Raw genomic sequence first — 17,437 nt, forward strand, 5'->3', positions numbered from 1 at the left:
ATCCATGCCTATAAATAAATCCCTGCACTCAAAGTGAATTTGAGAACCAGAGGTAGTAGTCCCGGCTTCCTGCTTGATCCAGTTCCCCTATGAAGTATTTTAAAAGAAGAAACCTAGCAGTCCATCTTCCTTTTCTCTTTTGTCAGTGTATTTGGTACCCCTCCAACGCTGGTCTTTTTGTAGAAACTCAGTAGAGAAAATATAGCTGAGCAGTGTTGAAAAGCCTGCAAGTTTTCAGTTTACATATCGACAGCATAGTCACTGATTTCTAAATGGGCTGGTCCCGTCATCTGAAGATCCTGTATAGAATTATTAAAAGAAAAAATCCATCTTTCTTTATTTTCTTCACATGCAACAATTTCTTAAGCACTTTGACATTTTGGTAGTTCCACACTATTGAGAGAATAATATATTTATTTTGTGACATTGCAGATGCCAAATACTGTAACCTTCTCGTGCTGACAATATTTTGGTCCAAGATCACTGTTCAGATCCTGTCATGCTTTACCAATGACGCAAAATGACTTTTTTTTTTTTTTTGCATTATCAATACTTAAGGGTGCGGTCAACTGTTAGTAATTGTGCAGTAAAGCTCTGTGGTGTATCAACCAATAGTTAAGAGTCTCAGTTGATATCTGTAGTGTTTGCCCTAATAATAGCCCATTTCATCTCTGACCAATGGGGGGAGGAAGCGCAGGCTGAATTACCTTGGAGTGGTCACCTGGGAGATCCCTCCAGTGTAGCTGTCAGTGATTTATTATGCCTCCTGCTCTTCGGAGAATGAATGGGGTCCACATAGAGGAACTTGGCCTTCCCACAGGAGCTTTTCAAATGTTTTCCGATAGACACAGGGAGGCCAGCTTTGTTTCACAACAGTTCTCTTCACAGATTCTCTGTCATGGTGTTGGGACTATGTCTCCTGGTTTGTTTCCATTTCTACTGCTGTAATTCTTTGTCCTGATCATCCCCCTCTTTGGGTTCCCGTTTCCTTTTATATGCGTATATGATGCTGTGAACAGAAATAAATTATTTATACAATCAAAGGTTTGGGGAAATCGTCTGTGGATGTTTTTTCAAGTTGCCTCTGTTTATTTCTAGGCCTGAGTGGAGGGATGGATCACAGGATAGTCTCTTGTCTCTGCTCTTTTGGTTTAAATGTCTCGCTCTGCCCTGGGAAAAGGATTTGGAGGCTCAGATGCAGGAGTCTGTGTGCCTGTCCCCCTTATGATGCTGTCAGTGGTCCTCACACATGCTTTTCGGAAAATGACCTCAACACCTAGAAGCCCCAAGCCTCTCCATTATTAAAAAAGGTTGTGATTGTTAATTACTTCACAAATACGCTCTGATTATGTGAAATTGGAAATATCTATGTGCTATTATAACGGCATACTAGTCACCACTCTGCTCAATGTCTTGGGTGCTCTCTTGGTATCTAGGCTGAGTCCATCACCCTTGAACCCATCAGACAGACTCCAAGATGTGAGTCCTCTTAAATTGTCAGTGTAGTGAGACCACCATGCTCTGTGCATACCTGCAAGAAAAGGTCCACTTTCTAAAGAAAAAATGGTTGGGCCAGAATCAGTAGACTTTCTGACAGTTTCTAAGCGTAGCTCATAGAGGCCATTGGCAGGTACTAAGCAACAAAATTAATTGGTTTTGGAACCTAAAAGATCCAGTTCAAATTCTGACCCATGCTCAGGGCCCCATGATTTGTCGAAGTTCCTAGCCTTTGGGCCTCAATTTTTCCCCATCTGTAAAATGGGCTTATAATGACTGTTGGGAGGATGAAACATGATAATAGTGTATGTGACATGCTTGTAAAGTACCTAAGCAAGGTTTGACTTTTATCGTTCACTTTGCAATAGAAGGTAAAGTTTAGGAGCCAACTTATACCAAGAGGGCACACGTGCCATTTCTAAATACTGAAACTTGAAAAGTGCTTACAGGAGTAAAAATATTAGAAGTCAAAAGAAGCAAAATTTGAAACCCTCCCCACCCCCACTTTTTTTTTTTTGGTGCAAACTTAAGAGAAATCTCTGGGGAGCAGGTGACTCTTGGTGCTTAGATGATATTGTTCATTTTATGTTTTCCAGGAAAGTAAGCACACACGCAGTGACCCCTAACACCTGAGAAGGCTAATTTTAGTCCTGAGCAACCGCCTTGTTTTCCTTGACTTGACTTTTCCCCCAGAGTCTCAGTTCTTCACTTGTATGTGGGGTAGACAGTAGGTGTCTCGAGTTATTGTTTTTCTGCCTTTACTTTTGTCTCCAGGTCCTGTGCTCTTGGAATGATTCTGTACCAACATCATAGGCTGTTTTGATGTCACTTTTTGTCACATTTGTATGGTAGTAAAGAAGTACAAATTGTGTGCAGAAAGCAGAAGATGAAAGGCCTGAAATGATCCCAAAAAGTCAGGACACCGCAAAACTTGATCCCCTTTGATTTCCTAGCTCTCGACCCATCCAGCTAACCTTTCCTCTTTCCTCCTCTGCAGCCATGTGCATATCGGATGCCCACACTTTGGCCTTGGCCTGACAGAAGGCATTTCTGTCTTCAGATGTGTGTCTTATCTTGAAAACAGCCTTCTCCTTCAGGTTCTCCTGGCTCAGTTGAAATCCTTTTAAAATGGAATTTGCACAAGGCGTTAGAGCCCTTTATACATTTGTTTTGCATGATTTCTGAACTTCAGAATGGAGCAGCTCTGGCTGCTAAAAGGAAACTGCAAACTGAGGGTATCTGAGAAATGGTCATGTTGCTTCTTCCCCAAGATGAGAAGTGAGAAATGAGAATGAAAGCTGTGTGGTTTAACCACACCTAAGTTTTCAGAACATGCAGTGGTGATCTGAACTTCTGTGCTGTGATCTTCTCATCGTGTGACAGCAAAGCATGAACGAAATAACCAAAACAAGTCATTGTTTAACTCATCTATAGCATGGGTTTGAGAAGGCAAGCATCCCTTTTGCATTTTTTAGTGAAAATTGTTCTCACATAGTTATGTTAAGGACAGCTCTGTTTCTATTCCCGATAGTCTTATGTGATCATGGTAAAGGGGCTTCCCAGGTGACTCAGTGGTAAGGAATCTGCCTGCCAATGAAAGAGATGAGAGACACAGGTTTGATCCCTGGATTGGGAAGATCCCCTGGAGAAGAAAATGGCAACCCACTTCAGTATTCTCGCTTGGAAAATCCTATGGACAGAGGAGCCTGGTGGGTATAGTCTAGGGGGTCACAAAGAGCCAGACACAACAGAGCAACTAAACAACAATAAGTCACGGTCAAAGGCACTGTCAGTCTCTACTGAATGCTTAATGTGTACTGGGCACCATCCCCATTATGAGTGCTTTATCTGGTTCATCTTTTTTCCTCCAAAGAGCCCTAAGAGATCAATTCATGCATCAAATAAATTAATCAACAGTATCTGCATTTGTAGATGAAGATAGTGAGGTGAAAGAGAATTAGATCCCCTTCTCTGATGTCACTGGCTGTCCAGGGTGGAGCCCAAGTTGGAGTTCCAGGGTCCCTGAGACCCTGAGGCTGAGCCCTCAGAAGCTCCCCAGCCTGCCACTTGCAGAGCAGAAAGAAGCTGGGACCCTGCATCCGGGGAGAAGAGAGTGGAGGCTGGTATCACTGCCTGCAGCATCACCCACCTGTATCCTCCTGTCATGGGGGGTCCACCACAACCCATCCCCTCCCCAGAGTCCCCAGAACTCACAGTGACAGAGCTGGCCCCAGGCTCAGTGCCTTGTCTTCCCATCTTAGACTTCACAGCCCAGTGTCTAGAAAGACACAATCCCTCTTGTACCAGGCTCTCCATCCTTAGAGAACTTTCTTTCCAGTATTACTTTCAAGAAACTGGAAACTGTGTTGCAGAACTTTCTTTCTGGTATTACTTTCAAGAAACTGTGTTTGGGGCAATGACTCCCTGCTTTACCCCAAGAGGGGCACTTATATACCACAGGGGGATGGACCCTGGGATGTGGTGGACCCCCCCTGACAGGAGGATACAGGCGGGTGATGCTGCAGGTGGTGATACCAGCCTCCACTCTCTTCTCCCCAGATGCAGGGTCCCAGCTTCTTTCTGCACCACAGTGTTGGTGTTCCATCATTGGGGTCTGAGTCAGCTAACCTCTCAACCTAGATTTCCCCATCCCCCTCACCCCCACCCCCGCCTCCACTACCCAACAAGGCTGGGAATATCTGCCCTGCCCAGCCTTCAGGGTGATTCTAAAGATAAAATGAGGTAATAGAAAGCACTGTCCAACCAGCAAGGCAAGTTGAGACACCTGCAAAGGTTGCATCCGGGGCATCTGATGGGGCCCCCTTCTCTCCAGCCTGGCTCCCAGGGGTTGTTTTGTGCCTGCTGCTCTGTACAAGCCCAGTGTCACTGACTCCCTCTTCATTCCCACTGATAAGAGAATGTCCACCACACGGAGGCAATCAAAGGAGACTTCAAGAAGGAAAGTGTCTCTCCCTGGGAGATTCCGGACATGGAGCTTTTAGTGGAAGTTTCCATTAAGTGACTCTGAGGAACCGTAAATCTCCTTACAGCTCTCATTGGCAGAAGTCTCATCATTCTACTCATCAGAATTCTCAGCGCTCCTGATTATTTTTATTTCCCGAAACACCAACTCCCTGTGCAATTCATTTCAATGCCCATGTCTCATAAAAGCCAAAGTTATTTCAGGGTATAATTTAAAAGTCATCATAAGTACTGACAACCGCAATAGTATACTTCACAAGTATATGTGCGGGTCCATCATCACACAGGTGAAATGTTGCTTTGCTATGTAATTTGAAATGTGCTCTATGCCATATCCATCATGTAAAAAGTGCTGTTCAAACAGCAGCCACCGACAACTGTGGTGTCCACTGTGTGGAGGACGTTGCACTCCTGGGAACCAGGGAGACTTGTTATATGGTTCCTGTTCTCAGAGGACTGGTACTCTAGATGGTGAATCAGGGCTAACCTATCAAGTGAGGTATTTGACTCCAATGTGAGACATCCTTCAGTCTTACTGAAGTCATCAATCCAACTGTGGTCACGTTTTTCATGCCACATAGGCCTTGAAGTAAAGCTGGAAAGAAGAACCCATTACTCTTGTGTTCTGATGCGTGTCATTTGAAGACCTTCAGTTTTCCACAGGACCCTTCTCCAGCTCTTTCTGAGATTCCCTGGGGGAAGGAGGGACAGATGGGCGCTGTGCTCACAACCACTGTCTCCTCCATTTTCTCCTTTCCTGCCCCAATCTCTTGCCTGTTTCACAGACCTTCTGGAATCAAGGATCAGCATGCTGGCCCCCAAGACTGCTGACCCTACTCATGTGGCCCCTTTCCCTGTGTCCGACAGACATTTCAGTGCATGCTTCCTTAGGGTCTACTCCCACGGGTAAGGGACTTGGGCACGGGAGGGCCTGGGGACTTAGTGGCTGGCCCTGGGCAGTCTCAGAATCCCCCTTGCCTGGCACTGACCTCTCTTGGGTATCTCAGCCCTCTAGTCCCCTCCACTCTAGTTCTTCCCAGCAGATACCCCAACTGGCTAGAAATCCTGGGAAAAGGTGAATCCTAGGGTGGACCCTCAGGAACCTAGAAACAAATGTGTGATCTGTCCTGGAATCAGGTTGTTCCTATAAAATTGGAATTTCCTGCAGAAGTTTTGAGAATGACCACTTCTTTCTGAAATTCACTTTAAGTCAATTCTACTTTTTCTGCATCTGTTTGAGTAGTCAGGATGATGAGGTGAAGGGTTTGAGTCTGATTAAAGGTAAAGGCTTCTGAAGTCAACACTGTGGGTTACCCACACTCATCCACGCCTCTGTCCTCTTTCTTGCTGGCAGACCTCAATTTTCCCTGGGAGACATCTTCTGCCTCATGCCTATGTGCTCAGAGAAGGTGACCCTGCACCCAGTTTAAGGGGAGATTGTTTTGAACCATGAACTTTATCAATTCTTCCGGTCCATGATTTGCTTAGAAAGGGTCATGTGACATGATTCTGACCAATGAGACTAGAAGAAAAGTCTTTTTGGAGAGGAGTAAATCAATGGGCTTTGGGAATTTCATCTTATATTTTAAAATTAAACACAGGTACCATGTAGCTCTGCTTTGCTGCCTCTGAACATCAGTGAATAAAGATGCAATGCCTGGAATGACTGCAGCCATCTTGACACCATGAGGAGAGCCAGCCCATACACTGAAGATGGCAAAAGGAAAATATACAAGGAATCTGGGTCTTAGATGATGTCACTGAACTGTTGGGATAATCAACTCTGAGTCTGCCCAACCCCAGGACTTATAGTTCTATAAGCAAAAAAATCACCCTTCACTTGAGATTTCAACTACCTGCAGATACAAACCCTCAACTGATTAACTCCATCAGATACCATAACCAGCCCTTGATGGCACAAAATATCTAGGGCTACCCACAAGAGCTGCTCTGTGAGAGAAATTGCTCCATCACTTTTGTGCCAATAGATTGCAAGCAGATTGAAACCTGCCTGGGTTGGCCCTGTCTGGGGGAATGGAAGGATGACCAGCTTGGCTCAGCTCCTGGTTTAACAAATACCACCAGAGAGCCAAGGACATTCCAGACAGGAGAGTGTGGCACACCTTGAAAGTAATTTGGAGTAAGAGCTGAGAACATCATCACACATTAAGCCCTTTACCAGCACTCATTCAAAAGAAGTGATTAGCATAATATTAATTGCTACCATTCATGGAATGTTTGTTTTATGCTAGACAATGAATTAAGCACTTTACAGAGTCATTTCCTTTAATTATCTCTGAAAGACTATGAGGTTCATCCTGCTGGCACTGCTGCCTGTCTTCAGTAGACAGACGGACAGACAGACAGACAGACGGATAGATGGATAATCACAGTACAGTGGCCACCAGTGGAGGGCCAAGTCCTGAACTAAACACGTTAGGCAGATGTCCTATTTGCATCTCACAATAAATATTATGCGATAGGGACCATTTGTGTCATCCCCCTCGTTTCACAGATGTGAAAACTGGCTGGAGATGCTGGGTGTCTGGCCAGCGTAACGGGCATGAAGCAGAATGAGACTTGAATCCAGGCCGGCTGACTGCAGAACCTGTGTGCCTACCCCAGGACAGTCCAGCAGAGCCCAGAGATGGGGCCTTGAACTTGGTAGATGTTCCAGAATATCTGTGACATCAAAGAACTCATAATTGCTGGAGGGTCCCCACTATGGCGGCTCAGACAGGTGGGGCAAAGCCTCCCAAAACCAGTACGTTTCAAGGGTAATGCACACACCACTTACCTAGGGCTCCTGTTACATTTCAGAAAATGCAGACATCTGCCCCATGAAGTGAGTATAGCTGGTACTCTGCCAGCACGTGGTGCTGGGAGGGGCACAGCCACACTAGCTGGTTGCAGTGTGACCCCAGGTGTGTACCTGAGACCTCAGTACAGTGTGGGGTTCAATCTGTCACACTTCAGGACACCTTTCAGTAGCCATGACCTCCCTGATGTCCAAGCGGATCCATGTAAGTCACAGAATATTAAGACAGTTGATGGGTCCGTGGATCCCTGCATGGCAGTGATGATGCAGCTCACAGTTCGTGCCTACTCCTTACTGAGTGATCCCTCCTGACTCCTCTCATGCCCACAGGGCAGAACCTCCATGCTTCCTGTGTGCTCCCAAGCCTGGATTGAGGGGGGCCCTGCCACAGATCCTCCCCAAAGTGACTTGAGGGAAAAAGGGGCCATTCTGAGAGCCTGGCCCTTCTTCACAACCTCTCTCCCCTCTGATTCCAAGATGTGAACAGCTGGAGAGAGAGTAGAGTTGCCTCTTCCAGGAAAGTCACGCTGGCACCAGCTGTGACATGAGCCACCCGGAAACCTCTGCTGTGCTGGGCCACTGAGATTCTAGAGCTGACTGACTGACTGAAAGCTGGCTATTATGAGTCCTGTACACCACCCCGAAGCTTCCCTGGTGCCTTGGTGGTAAAGATACACCTGCCACTGCAGGAGACACAGCTCTATCCCATGGTCGGGAAGATCCCCTGGAGAAGGAAATGGCGACCCATTCCAGTATTCTTACCTGAGAATCCCATGGACAGAGGGGCCTGGTGGGCTACAGTCCACGGGGTCGCAAAGAGTCGGACACAATTTAGCAACTAAACAGCAGCAATACCACCATCCCCTCCACGACCACCGCCTCAAGAACCCGCAATGCATGACGAGCAGCTGGTTGTCAGGATAGTTGGTGACCGTGAGCCTGCACATGCACGATTCCCTCTAGATTGGGGGCTTAGTTCTCAGGGGTCTTGTTCAGGCCCCTTCTCTTTCTGACTCTTTCACAGAGTGCATCTGCCTGCAGTCGTCCTAATCTTTTGGCATCAAGAGCAATGCCTCTGCAAGGTCAGCATCAGGTAAGCATCAGGTTTATTTAAAGTCTAAGTGTCCCTGGAAGGTGTATATAATTATACCCCGGCTGCAAAATGAGGCAAAGATTAAAGGGTGGGCTGGGGGTCAGTGCACAGTAACTGCCTTGGGAGGTGTTTTAGGATCCTGGGGCTGCTGCAACCAGTGGCCACAATCTGGGCAGTTGAAAGCGATAGAAACTTACCTCCCACAGTTCCGGGGACCAGAAGTCTGAGATCACAGTGTTGTGAACATTAGTTCCTTCTGGAAGGTCTGAGGAAGGATCTGTTCCATGCCTTCTTCCAGCTCCTGGAGGTTGCCAGCCACCCTCAGCATTCCTGGACTTGTAGGTGCATTGCTCTAGTCTTTGCCTCCGTCTTCACCTGGCTGTCTCCTCTGTGTGTCTTCTCCCCTTCCCTTCCCTAATAAGGACACTTGTCATGGCACTTAAGGTCTAGCCCAATCAGGATGATCTCATCTCAAGATCCGTGATTATATCCGAAAGACTCTTTCTCCAAGTAAGTTCCCAGTCACAGCTCTTGGGTGGACACCTCTTTTAGAGGGTCACCATTGGACCCCGTAAGAGGAGGCAGTGAGAAGAAGCATATTCCCAGAGGAATTATGGAACTATTGCCTGATCTTGGAGCTCCCTGGCTTCCCTGGTCGCTCAGATGGGAAAGCGTCTGCCTACAATGTGAGAGACCTGGATTCAATCCCTGGGTTGGGAAGATCCTCTGGAGAAGGAAATGGCAACCCACTCCAGTACCCTTGCCTGGAGAATTCCATGGACGGAGGAGCCTGGTATGCTACACTCTATGGGATTGCAGAGTCGGATACAACTGAGTGACTTCACTTTCAGAGTTTCCTACACCAGGCGGATTTCAGGTGACCCCTGCCCATTTCATATAGGCATCTCCTGTTCAAGTTACACTGAGTCAGTACAGTCAGGGCAGTCACCCTCCTGTGAGACTCTGGCAGGGCCTCACCTGTCTTGAGGGACGCTCAGCCCAGCACACGGCTGAGATGGTCTGTCTCTTTGTGTTTAAAGGAGTCTAATTGTTGTTGTTGTTCAGTCCTATCTGACTCTTTTGTGACCCCATGGACTGTAGCCCGCCAGGCTCCTCTGTCCATGGGATTCTCCAGGCAAGAATGCTGGAGTGGGTTTCCATTTCCTCCTCCAGGGTATCTTTCCTACCCAGGGATCAAATCCACATCTCCTATTTGCAGGCTGATTCTTTACTGCTGAGCCATCAGGGAAGTCCAAAGGAGCCTAATACAGAGTGCCACTGTTTGAAGGAAAGGCAGACAATGTCTTTCCCTGGTAGGGGGAAGGAAGGCCGGCTGCCTGACCTTCGGGGCTGTCAGACACCTGGGACTTTTGTTAAGAAGCTTTTTGGCCAAACAGGTAGCATTAGTGGTAAAGAACTCGCCTGCCAATGCAGGAGACGAAAGGGATGCGTGTTCAATCTCTGGGTCAGGAAGAGCCCCTGGAGGAGGAAACAGCAACCCTGTATTCTTGCCTGAACAATTCCACGGACAGAGGAGCCTGGCAGGCCACAGTCCAGGGGCTCTCAAAGAGTGGACATGAGTGAGTGCACACACAGCCAACCCCCCAAGTGCAGAAGGCAAGTGGGACCCACACTCTGGATGCCTTTGGATGCTGGCTCTCAGTTCCCCAAGGAAACTGAAAAGGAGTGGACCTCAAGGTCTCATTGTGAGCTTTGCTAATGGAATTCTATGTAAACCTATGAGATGCTGCTGAGGCATTCTGATGCTTACAAAAGAACAGAAGGAGCAGGCAGCCATATTCTCTTGACTGAATTTGATGCTCTTTTAATATTTGAATGTCAGGCAGGGACCTCCCTGTTCACCGTCCTAGTCAATAAATACCTGTATCCTGTGGATTTCTGACTGTCTGAGCCTCCTGCTGTGTTGGTAACAGTTTCTCTCATTCAGTGCTCACAATGGTGGGTCCAGGGCAGAGGGGACATGCTGCTGGTGACTTAAGGCCCCTTAGCTGGTCATAGAAGCATCAGTTGCTACCCCATCAGCTGGGCTGAAGCCATCTCCATGGTCCAAGTGTCTGGGATCAACCAGAGTGTGCATTTTGCTTGAATATGGGGGCCAGAGTGGGAAGGGATAGCAGTTGTGTGGGCAGGAAGTTTCTGCCGTTGGCTTGGGGTTAGGATGGGCCACCAATGCAGTGCTGATGCCGGCAGGCTCAGAGCCCAGTATCATGGAGGCAAAAGAAGAACAGACGCTGAGCACCCTCTGAAGTCTGCTGACATCCCAGCTCCCTCAGGTGCAGGGAAATCTGGGATAGTAACAACAGCCACCTCTTATTAGGGCCTTATTATGTCAGGAACTCACTAAACACTTTGTGCTTTTATTTCACTTCATCTTGGCAGCAGCTCTGGAGCTGGTATCTTAGTCAGGCCTCTCTCTATGACGAGAAACAAAATAGGTCAAGTTCAGGTGCGGATGCTACCACAGAACTGGAGGAAGAACCACGGAAACTAGGGAATCCCCTAGAAGTTGGGGGCCAGAAAAGACTGAGTCACCATCAACACACACCCCATTTCTGCTCCCTCTGCCTGTGGACTTTCTTCTGTTTCAGAGCGGAAAGTTCTTAAATGCAATGAAAACGCAGGCAACTTTGGATGCCATCAGAAAGTTTCTCCAATTGTCCTCTAAAAGTAGATTTTGGAGAAAGATACTCTGTTGTCCTACTTGCATTTGGGTCTCGGTCCTGGGCCAATCCCTTGGCCAATAGGTTGCCCAACTAGGACATGTGTCCACTAATGAAAGTGAGGCTGTTGGTGCAAGAAGTGGAGGGAGGTACTGGAAAAATACATAGCACCGGTAGGTATTACGATCGCCCTGGAGAGCTGAGACACGGAAGCTTGGAGGGGCCACGTGGCTTGCACAGGAATTTGAACCCACGTGTGCTTGACTCCACACTTTGGCTCTCACCCCACCATGCTGGTCTTTGGTCAATGCTCACTACTGTCTCCCAGACACAGGCTCCTGGGAAAGCCTGTTTGGAATTGAATGGATGAGCACAGGGGTGACGTTTGAAACAGTGAACAGCTGGGATGGCTTTGGAGTTGCATTCATTGTCTAGTGCTTCTGTAATAAATCGCCAACACCTTACTGGCTTCAAACAGCACAAACTTATTATCTAATGGTTTTAGAGGTCAGATATCGCCAAACTGGTCTTGCTGGGCTGAAACCCAGGTGTTGGCAGGACTGCCTTCCTTCCGCAGACTCCAGAAGTTGGCCTCTTCTCTTGGACTTCTCTGTGGACTCTGTGCCCTTTCTGGCTTCTGGAGGACACCCACATGCCTTGGCTCGTGGCTCTTTCCTCCAATCAGTCTGATCTCTGCTTCGGTCATCACCTCTCCTCCTCTAATGCTACCCTTCCTGTTTATGACCAAATGGGGCCACCAAGTTAGTGCAGAATCCTCTCCATGGAGGGTGGCATAGTCACAGGTTGGGGGATTAGGAAGCGGCCATCTTTGGGGCTATTATTCCGCCCACCACAGGCACTGACCAATCAGAGGACATCTGTGCTGTGGGGGCGTGGATTGGGAGCCTCTGCTAGGCAGGATGCTCCCGGGATCCTTGGCCTTGCTGTTTCCTGGGGAGGTCTGGGGGCAGTGGTCCAGCAAGGGGGATAGGGAGCTTTGGCCAGTGGCTTTTGGTCAACCGGCACGGCAGTACTGGGTGGGCCAAAAAGTTCGGTCAGGTTTTTCTAACACCTATAAGATGTTAGAGGCAAAATGAATGACCATTTTGGCCAATGCAATATTTTAGCAGTATGGGGTGGCATGTCGAGACCACTGAGGGTCAGCCTGGGTGACAGCCGAATTGCAGGAGTGTCTGTGGAATACAGCCATGTACACCAGCTGGCAGGTGGTTGGGGGCGGGGTGGTTGCAAGGGGGAGTCCTAGAATCTTCAGGAAGGAGGGTGATGCTAAGTCTGGGGCAAGCTTGACACTGCTTCCCCTGGAAGCAGGGGAGACCAGGCCAGGCTACCCCAGGACTCAGGGGGAGGGGGTTAGATGAGGCCACTCATGGTTCAGGTTCGGTCCAGGTGGCCAGGTCTGGGTGAGGGATGTGGGAGCGGGAACTGAGAGCAAGGTGGGTCTGGATGGGAGAGGGGCTCACTCTCCAGACCTTTGGGGTCCTTTCAAGACCGGAACTCGCGGGGCCAGGGCAGTTTAGTTACTTAATGAACAGAGGGGCCCACGAGTGAAAAACAGACCAGTGAAAAATGTCCTGAGAATGAGCAGCTTCTGGAAGGAAGTTGATAGTGACCCTGCATCCATCTGCCCGGCCGGTCAGACCCATTGAGATCCATCCAGGTAACGACAGCCTGTCCGCAGGGCAGCCAGTCGGCAGCTGCCAGGAGAGGCTCAGGCTGGGACTGTGAGCAGGGATTGATTCTACCGAAGGCTAGGGCTGGGCACCTCTCCCTGGCCAACCCCCCCTCCACCCCCATGGACTGAGGCAGAGCCTGCTTCACAGGTGGACAATCCCTGCAGCCACACAGGCCTCATGTTTAGAAGGGCCCAAGAGTGGATCCAGTAGTGTCCCCGAGAGATGCATGTCCTCACCCCCAGGACCCATGACCGTGACCTTATATAGAAGCAGAGTTTTTGCAGAGGGGACTAAGAGATCTTGCGTTGAAACCATCCTTGATTCAGGACTGAGGTCCTTATAAGACACATGGGAGGGAGACTGAGATGCGGATACAGACAGAGGAGGCCACGTGAGGCTGGAGATAGAGACAAGTGATGCAGCCCCAAGTGAGGACCAGCCAGCACGAGGAGCCAGGAGAGAAGCGTGGACCAACGAGACCCACCGCACTACTGACGCTTTGATTTCAGATGACTTCTGGCCCCCAGAGCTCTGAGGGCATCCAGTTTCTGATGTTTTCCGCCCCTTGGTTTGTGGTCATTTGTGACATCAGCCATTGGAGACTAATGCAGGTCCCACGCTGCTCCGGTGTTCCCGGAGATTGCTGCCTCGAAGCTCCTACTGCATTGGAACCAGGACTCCACGTGTTCACTTTGCTCTGGGTCCCGCAGATGAAATAACTGGCTCTGGGCTGAGGTTTCCTCCGTCAGCAATCACATTCAGTTCAGTTCAGTTCAGTCACTCAGTCATGTCCCACTCTTTGCGACCCCATGAATCACAGCACGCCAGGCCTCCCTGTCCATCACCAACTCCCGGAGTTCACTCAAACTCATGTCCATCGAGTCGGTGATGCCATCCAGCCATCTCATTCTCTGTCGTCCCCGTCTCCTCCCACCCCCAATCCCTCCCAGCATCAGAGTCTTTTCCAGCGAGTCAACTCGTCGCATGAGGTGGCCCAAGTATTGCAGTTTCAGCTTTAGCATCAGTCCTTCCAATGAACACCCAGGATTGATCTCCTCTAGAATGGACTGGTTGGATCTCCTTGCAGTCCAAGGGACTCTCAAGAGTCTTCTCCAACACCACAGTTCAAAAGCATCAATTCTTCAGTGATCAGCTTTCTTCACAGTCCAACTCTCACATCCATACATGACCACGGGAAAAACCATAGCCTTGACTAGACAGACCTTTGTTGGCAAAGTAATGTCTCTGCTCTTTAATATACTATCAAGGTTGGTCATAACTTTCCTTCCAAGGAGTAAGCGTCTTTTAATTTCATGGCTGCAATCAGCATCTGCAGTGATTTTGGAGCCCCCAAAAATAAAGTCTGACACTGCTTCCACTGTTTCCCATCTATTTCCCATGAAGTGATGGGACCAGATGCCATGATCTTCGTTTTCTGAATGTTGAGCTTCAAGCCAGTCTTTTCACTCTCCTCTTTCACTTTCATCAAGAGGCTTTTGAGTTCCTCTTCACTTTCTACCATAAGAGTGGTGTCATCTGCATATCTGAGGTTATTGATATTTCTCCCAGCAATCTTGGTTCCAGCTTGTGCTTCTTCCAGCCCAGCATTCCTCATGATGTACTCTGCATATAAGTTAAATAAGCAGGGTGACAATATACAGCCTTGACGTACTCCTTTTCCTATTTGGAACCAGTCTGTTGTTCCACGTCCAGTTCTAACTGTTGCTTCCTGACCTGCATACAGGTTTCTCAAGAGGCAGGTCAGGTGGTCTGGTATTCCCATCTCTTTCAGAATGTTCCACAGTTTATTGTGATCCACACAGTCAAAAGCTTTGGCATAGTCAATGAAGCAGAAATAGATGTTTCTGGAACTCTCTTGCTTTCTCCATGATCCAGTGGATGTTGGCAATTTGATCTCTGGTTCCTCTGCCTTTTCTAAAACCTGCTTGAACATCTGGAAGTTCACGGTTCACGTATTGCTGAAGCCTGGCTTGGAGAATTTTGAGCATGACCTTACTAGCATGTGAGATGAGTGCAATTGTGCGGTAGTTTGAGCATTCTTTGGCATTGCCTTTCTTTGGGATTGGAATGAAGACTGACCTTTTCCAGTCCTGTGGCCACTGCTGAGTTTTCCCCCTCCCCCAAACCTGCTCATCAGGATCTCTTCTTAGCAGTGAAGCGTCTCCAGGCATCTGGGCGGGCCTTCGATAACCTGCCTCAGCTCAACAGACCCGAAGCCCTTTGACACTGTTCCAAGTGGGAGGAGTGCATGTGTGCTAAGTCTCTTCAGTCGTGTCCAACCCTTTGCAACCCCATGGACTGTTGCCCACCAGACTCCTCTGTCCATGGGATTCTCCAGGCAAGAATCCTGGAGTGGGTTGCCGTGCCCTCCTCCAGAGGATCTTTCTGACCCAAGGGTTTAGCCTGGGTTGTGTCTTAATTCAGGTTTTCCTTCCTTGTAGCCATCTGAGTGTCTGCCTGGGGGTCATCTGGAGGAGATCACGGCTCTCCTGGTTTCTGGTGGTTCACCAGGCTGAGCTGCACACACTGACCACCACGGGGAGATGACCTTTGTCTCTGCCCTCCAGACCCATTGCCCAAGGCCGGGGGAGGCAGCCTGCACTGGGCTGTGTGCTGAGCTTCTAGGGTCTCCTGGGCACATGCTGTGCCTCCTAAGAGGCCCAAAGAGTGTTTTCTTATGGTGTTTATTGTTGATGTTGTGGTTTACATAAAAGGGACAAATGCTCTATTTTCTTCCTGTGAGAGCACTAGAAAATTTCTGTAAGTTTTCAGAATGACCAGTCTCCCACTCATTTGAACTGGGTTCCAGAGTATGGTGGCTTGTCCTGAGTTCCGTCCAAGGAAAGGCCATGAGCAGTGGTCTTTGTTTTGAAAACTGACCCCTCCAACTCTGCCTGCCTTGGTCATGTGTGGAGGTTGAGGTGAAGCTGTGCTGTCCTCCAGAGAAGTGCCAGGCAACCTGGGAGTCACAGGTGAATGGTAGCTGGCCCAACCTGGGAGGCCTGGTTTAGTCCATCTGATCCCCTGCGCGTGTCAAGGCAGCCGCACAGAGAACCACCCAGCCCAACCACAAGCCTGGGGAAGCTCAGATGACCGTGGTGCCACGTGGGCGCTGTACGGGTTTCTTCCGCAGAACTGTACCCTTGCGAAACCCAAAGCTAAAGGAGAGCCAGAAGATGAAATGTCTTCCTCTGGACCCATGACTTCAAGGCTAGTCACAGGGTCTCCTGGGTTTGCGTCTTTCCGGGGGGGTGGGAGTGGGCGGGTAATGGAACAGTTTTCCAAGGCTGGGCCACTCAGGTGGGCGCAGCAGTGACTCCACGAGACGTTTTCTGCAGGAAAGACCCGCAGAGACCCCTGGACTGAAAGGTGTCATTCTGAATTCAGAGTCTCCGCTGTCCTGTACAGACATAAGCATCAGAAGAGTGGAAGCGTTCACGAACGATGATTGCAAGTTGGGTGTCAGAGAATGATGTCTTAGGATAAAGCTAGACTGCATTAGCCCAAGGAGGCTTCCAACTCTGAAATTCCATCACTGTGCAGTCATAGAGACTCGTCAGCCTGTCCACCTTGGGGCAAATTGATCAACACAGGACTTTGGGTTCTAACTTCCATGGCAACCCAGTTTACCCATGAGTTGTAAAAATAAAATAAGCGTACCCTCTAATGTTGGCACCCGAATGACTTCTGCCTCATGTGGAGCACAGGATTCCTCAGTCTCCAAACCATCAATTATGTGCCCTGATCCCAGAATGTAATCAATACTTATTAGGGCAAGTGTCTGCCCGCAGCCCGCTGAACCTAGCGAGTAAAGTATTTATGACCTGACAAACCTGTTCTAACTCTTCTCTTTCATCACTCTTTTACAGCCTACCAGCAATGGCTTGAATCTAAAGCTAATCTGTTTTGAGTACAACTTGCAGAATCTGTGTTTCAAGAAGCCTGAGATAGTTACTTCAAAACTAACATTTAAAATTCATGTGGGAATATACACATTCTGTCCCCATGGTTCATTTTTAACTGTCTGAGGTAAGTATCTTTTTAACAAGAATTTCTCCAACATCTACCTTAGGCACAGGAACCAGCTCAGGTTCTGAGGGGAGCCAGGGTGGTGAATGACCAGTGTTTCTTTTTTTTTTTCCTAAAGGAATGAAAAGACCCTGATGCTGGGAAAGGTTGAGGGCAGGAGGAGAAGGGAGTGACAGGGGATGAGATGGTTGGATGGCATCACCGCCTCAATGGACATGAGTTTGAGCAAGCTCCAGGAGATGGTGAAGGACAGGGAGGTGAAGTCACAGAGTTGGACACGACTGAGCGACTGAATAACTTCAGAGAGAAGCCGAGCCAGACAGATCTTTGGTGCAGCCCCTCAGGGTGCCCAGAGCCTTGTTCACGCCCCACATCACCCCTTGCCCACATCTCACCATGCTCTTCTGTCCTACTCTCCCTCCCTGCAAACCCAGGGTCCCTCATGGGCAGACTCTCCTTGTTTCTGTAGCCCCTATATAACCTCGGAGTTTGGCAAAGAGGAGGCACTGACTCCATTTAATTGCTCTCGGATGAAGTTCAGAATCACGGGGATTTTATAAAAGATGTGCAGCTCAAAGATGGAAAGGTGGGTGTAGAGGCATGCTCCAGTTCAGTGTCTGCA

This window comes from Moschus berezovskii, chromosome 4, assembly GCF_049115385.1.
Source record: "Moschus berezovskii isolate FMDL1 chromosome 4, NW_MosBer_1.0, whole genome shotgun sequence".
Lineage (NCBI taxonomy): Eukaryota > Metazoa > Chordata > Mammalia > Artiodactyla > Moschidae > Moschus > Moschus berezovskii.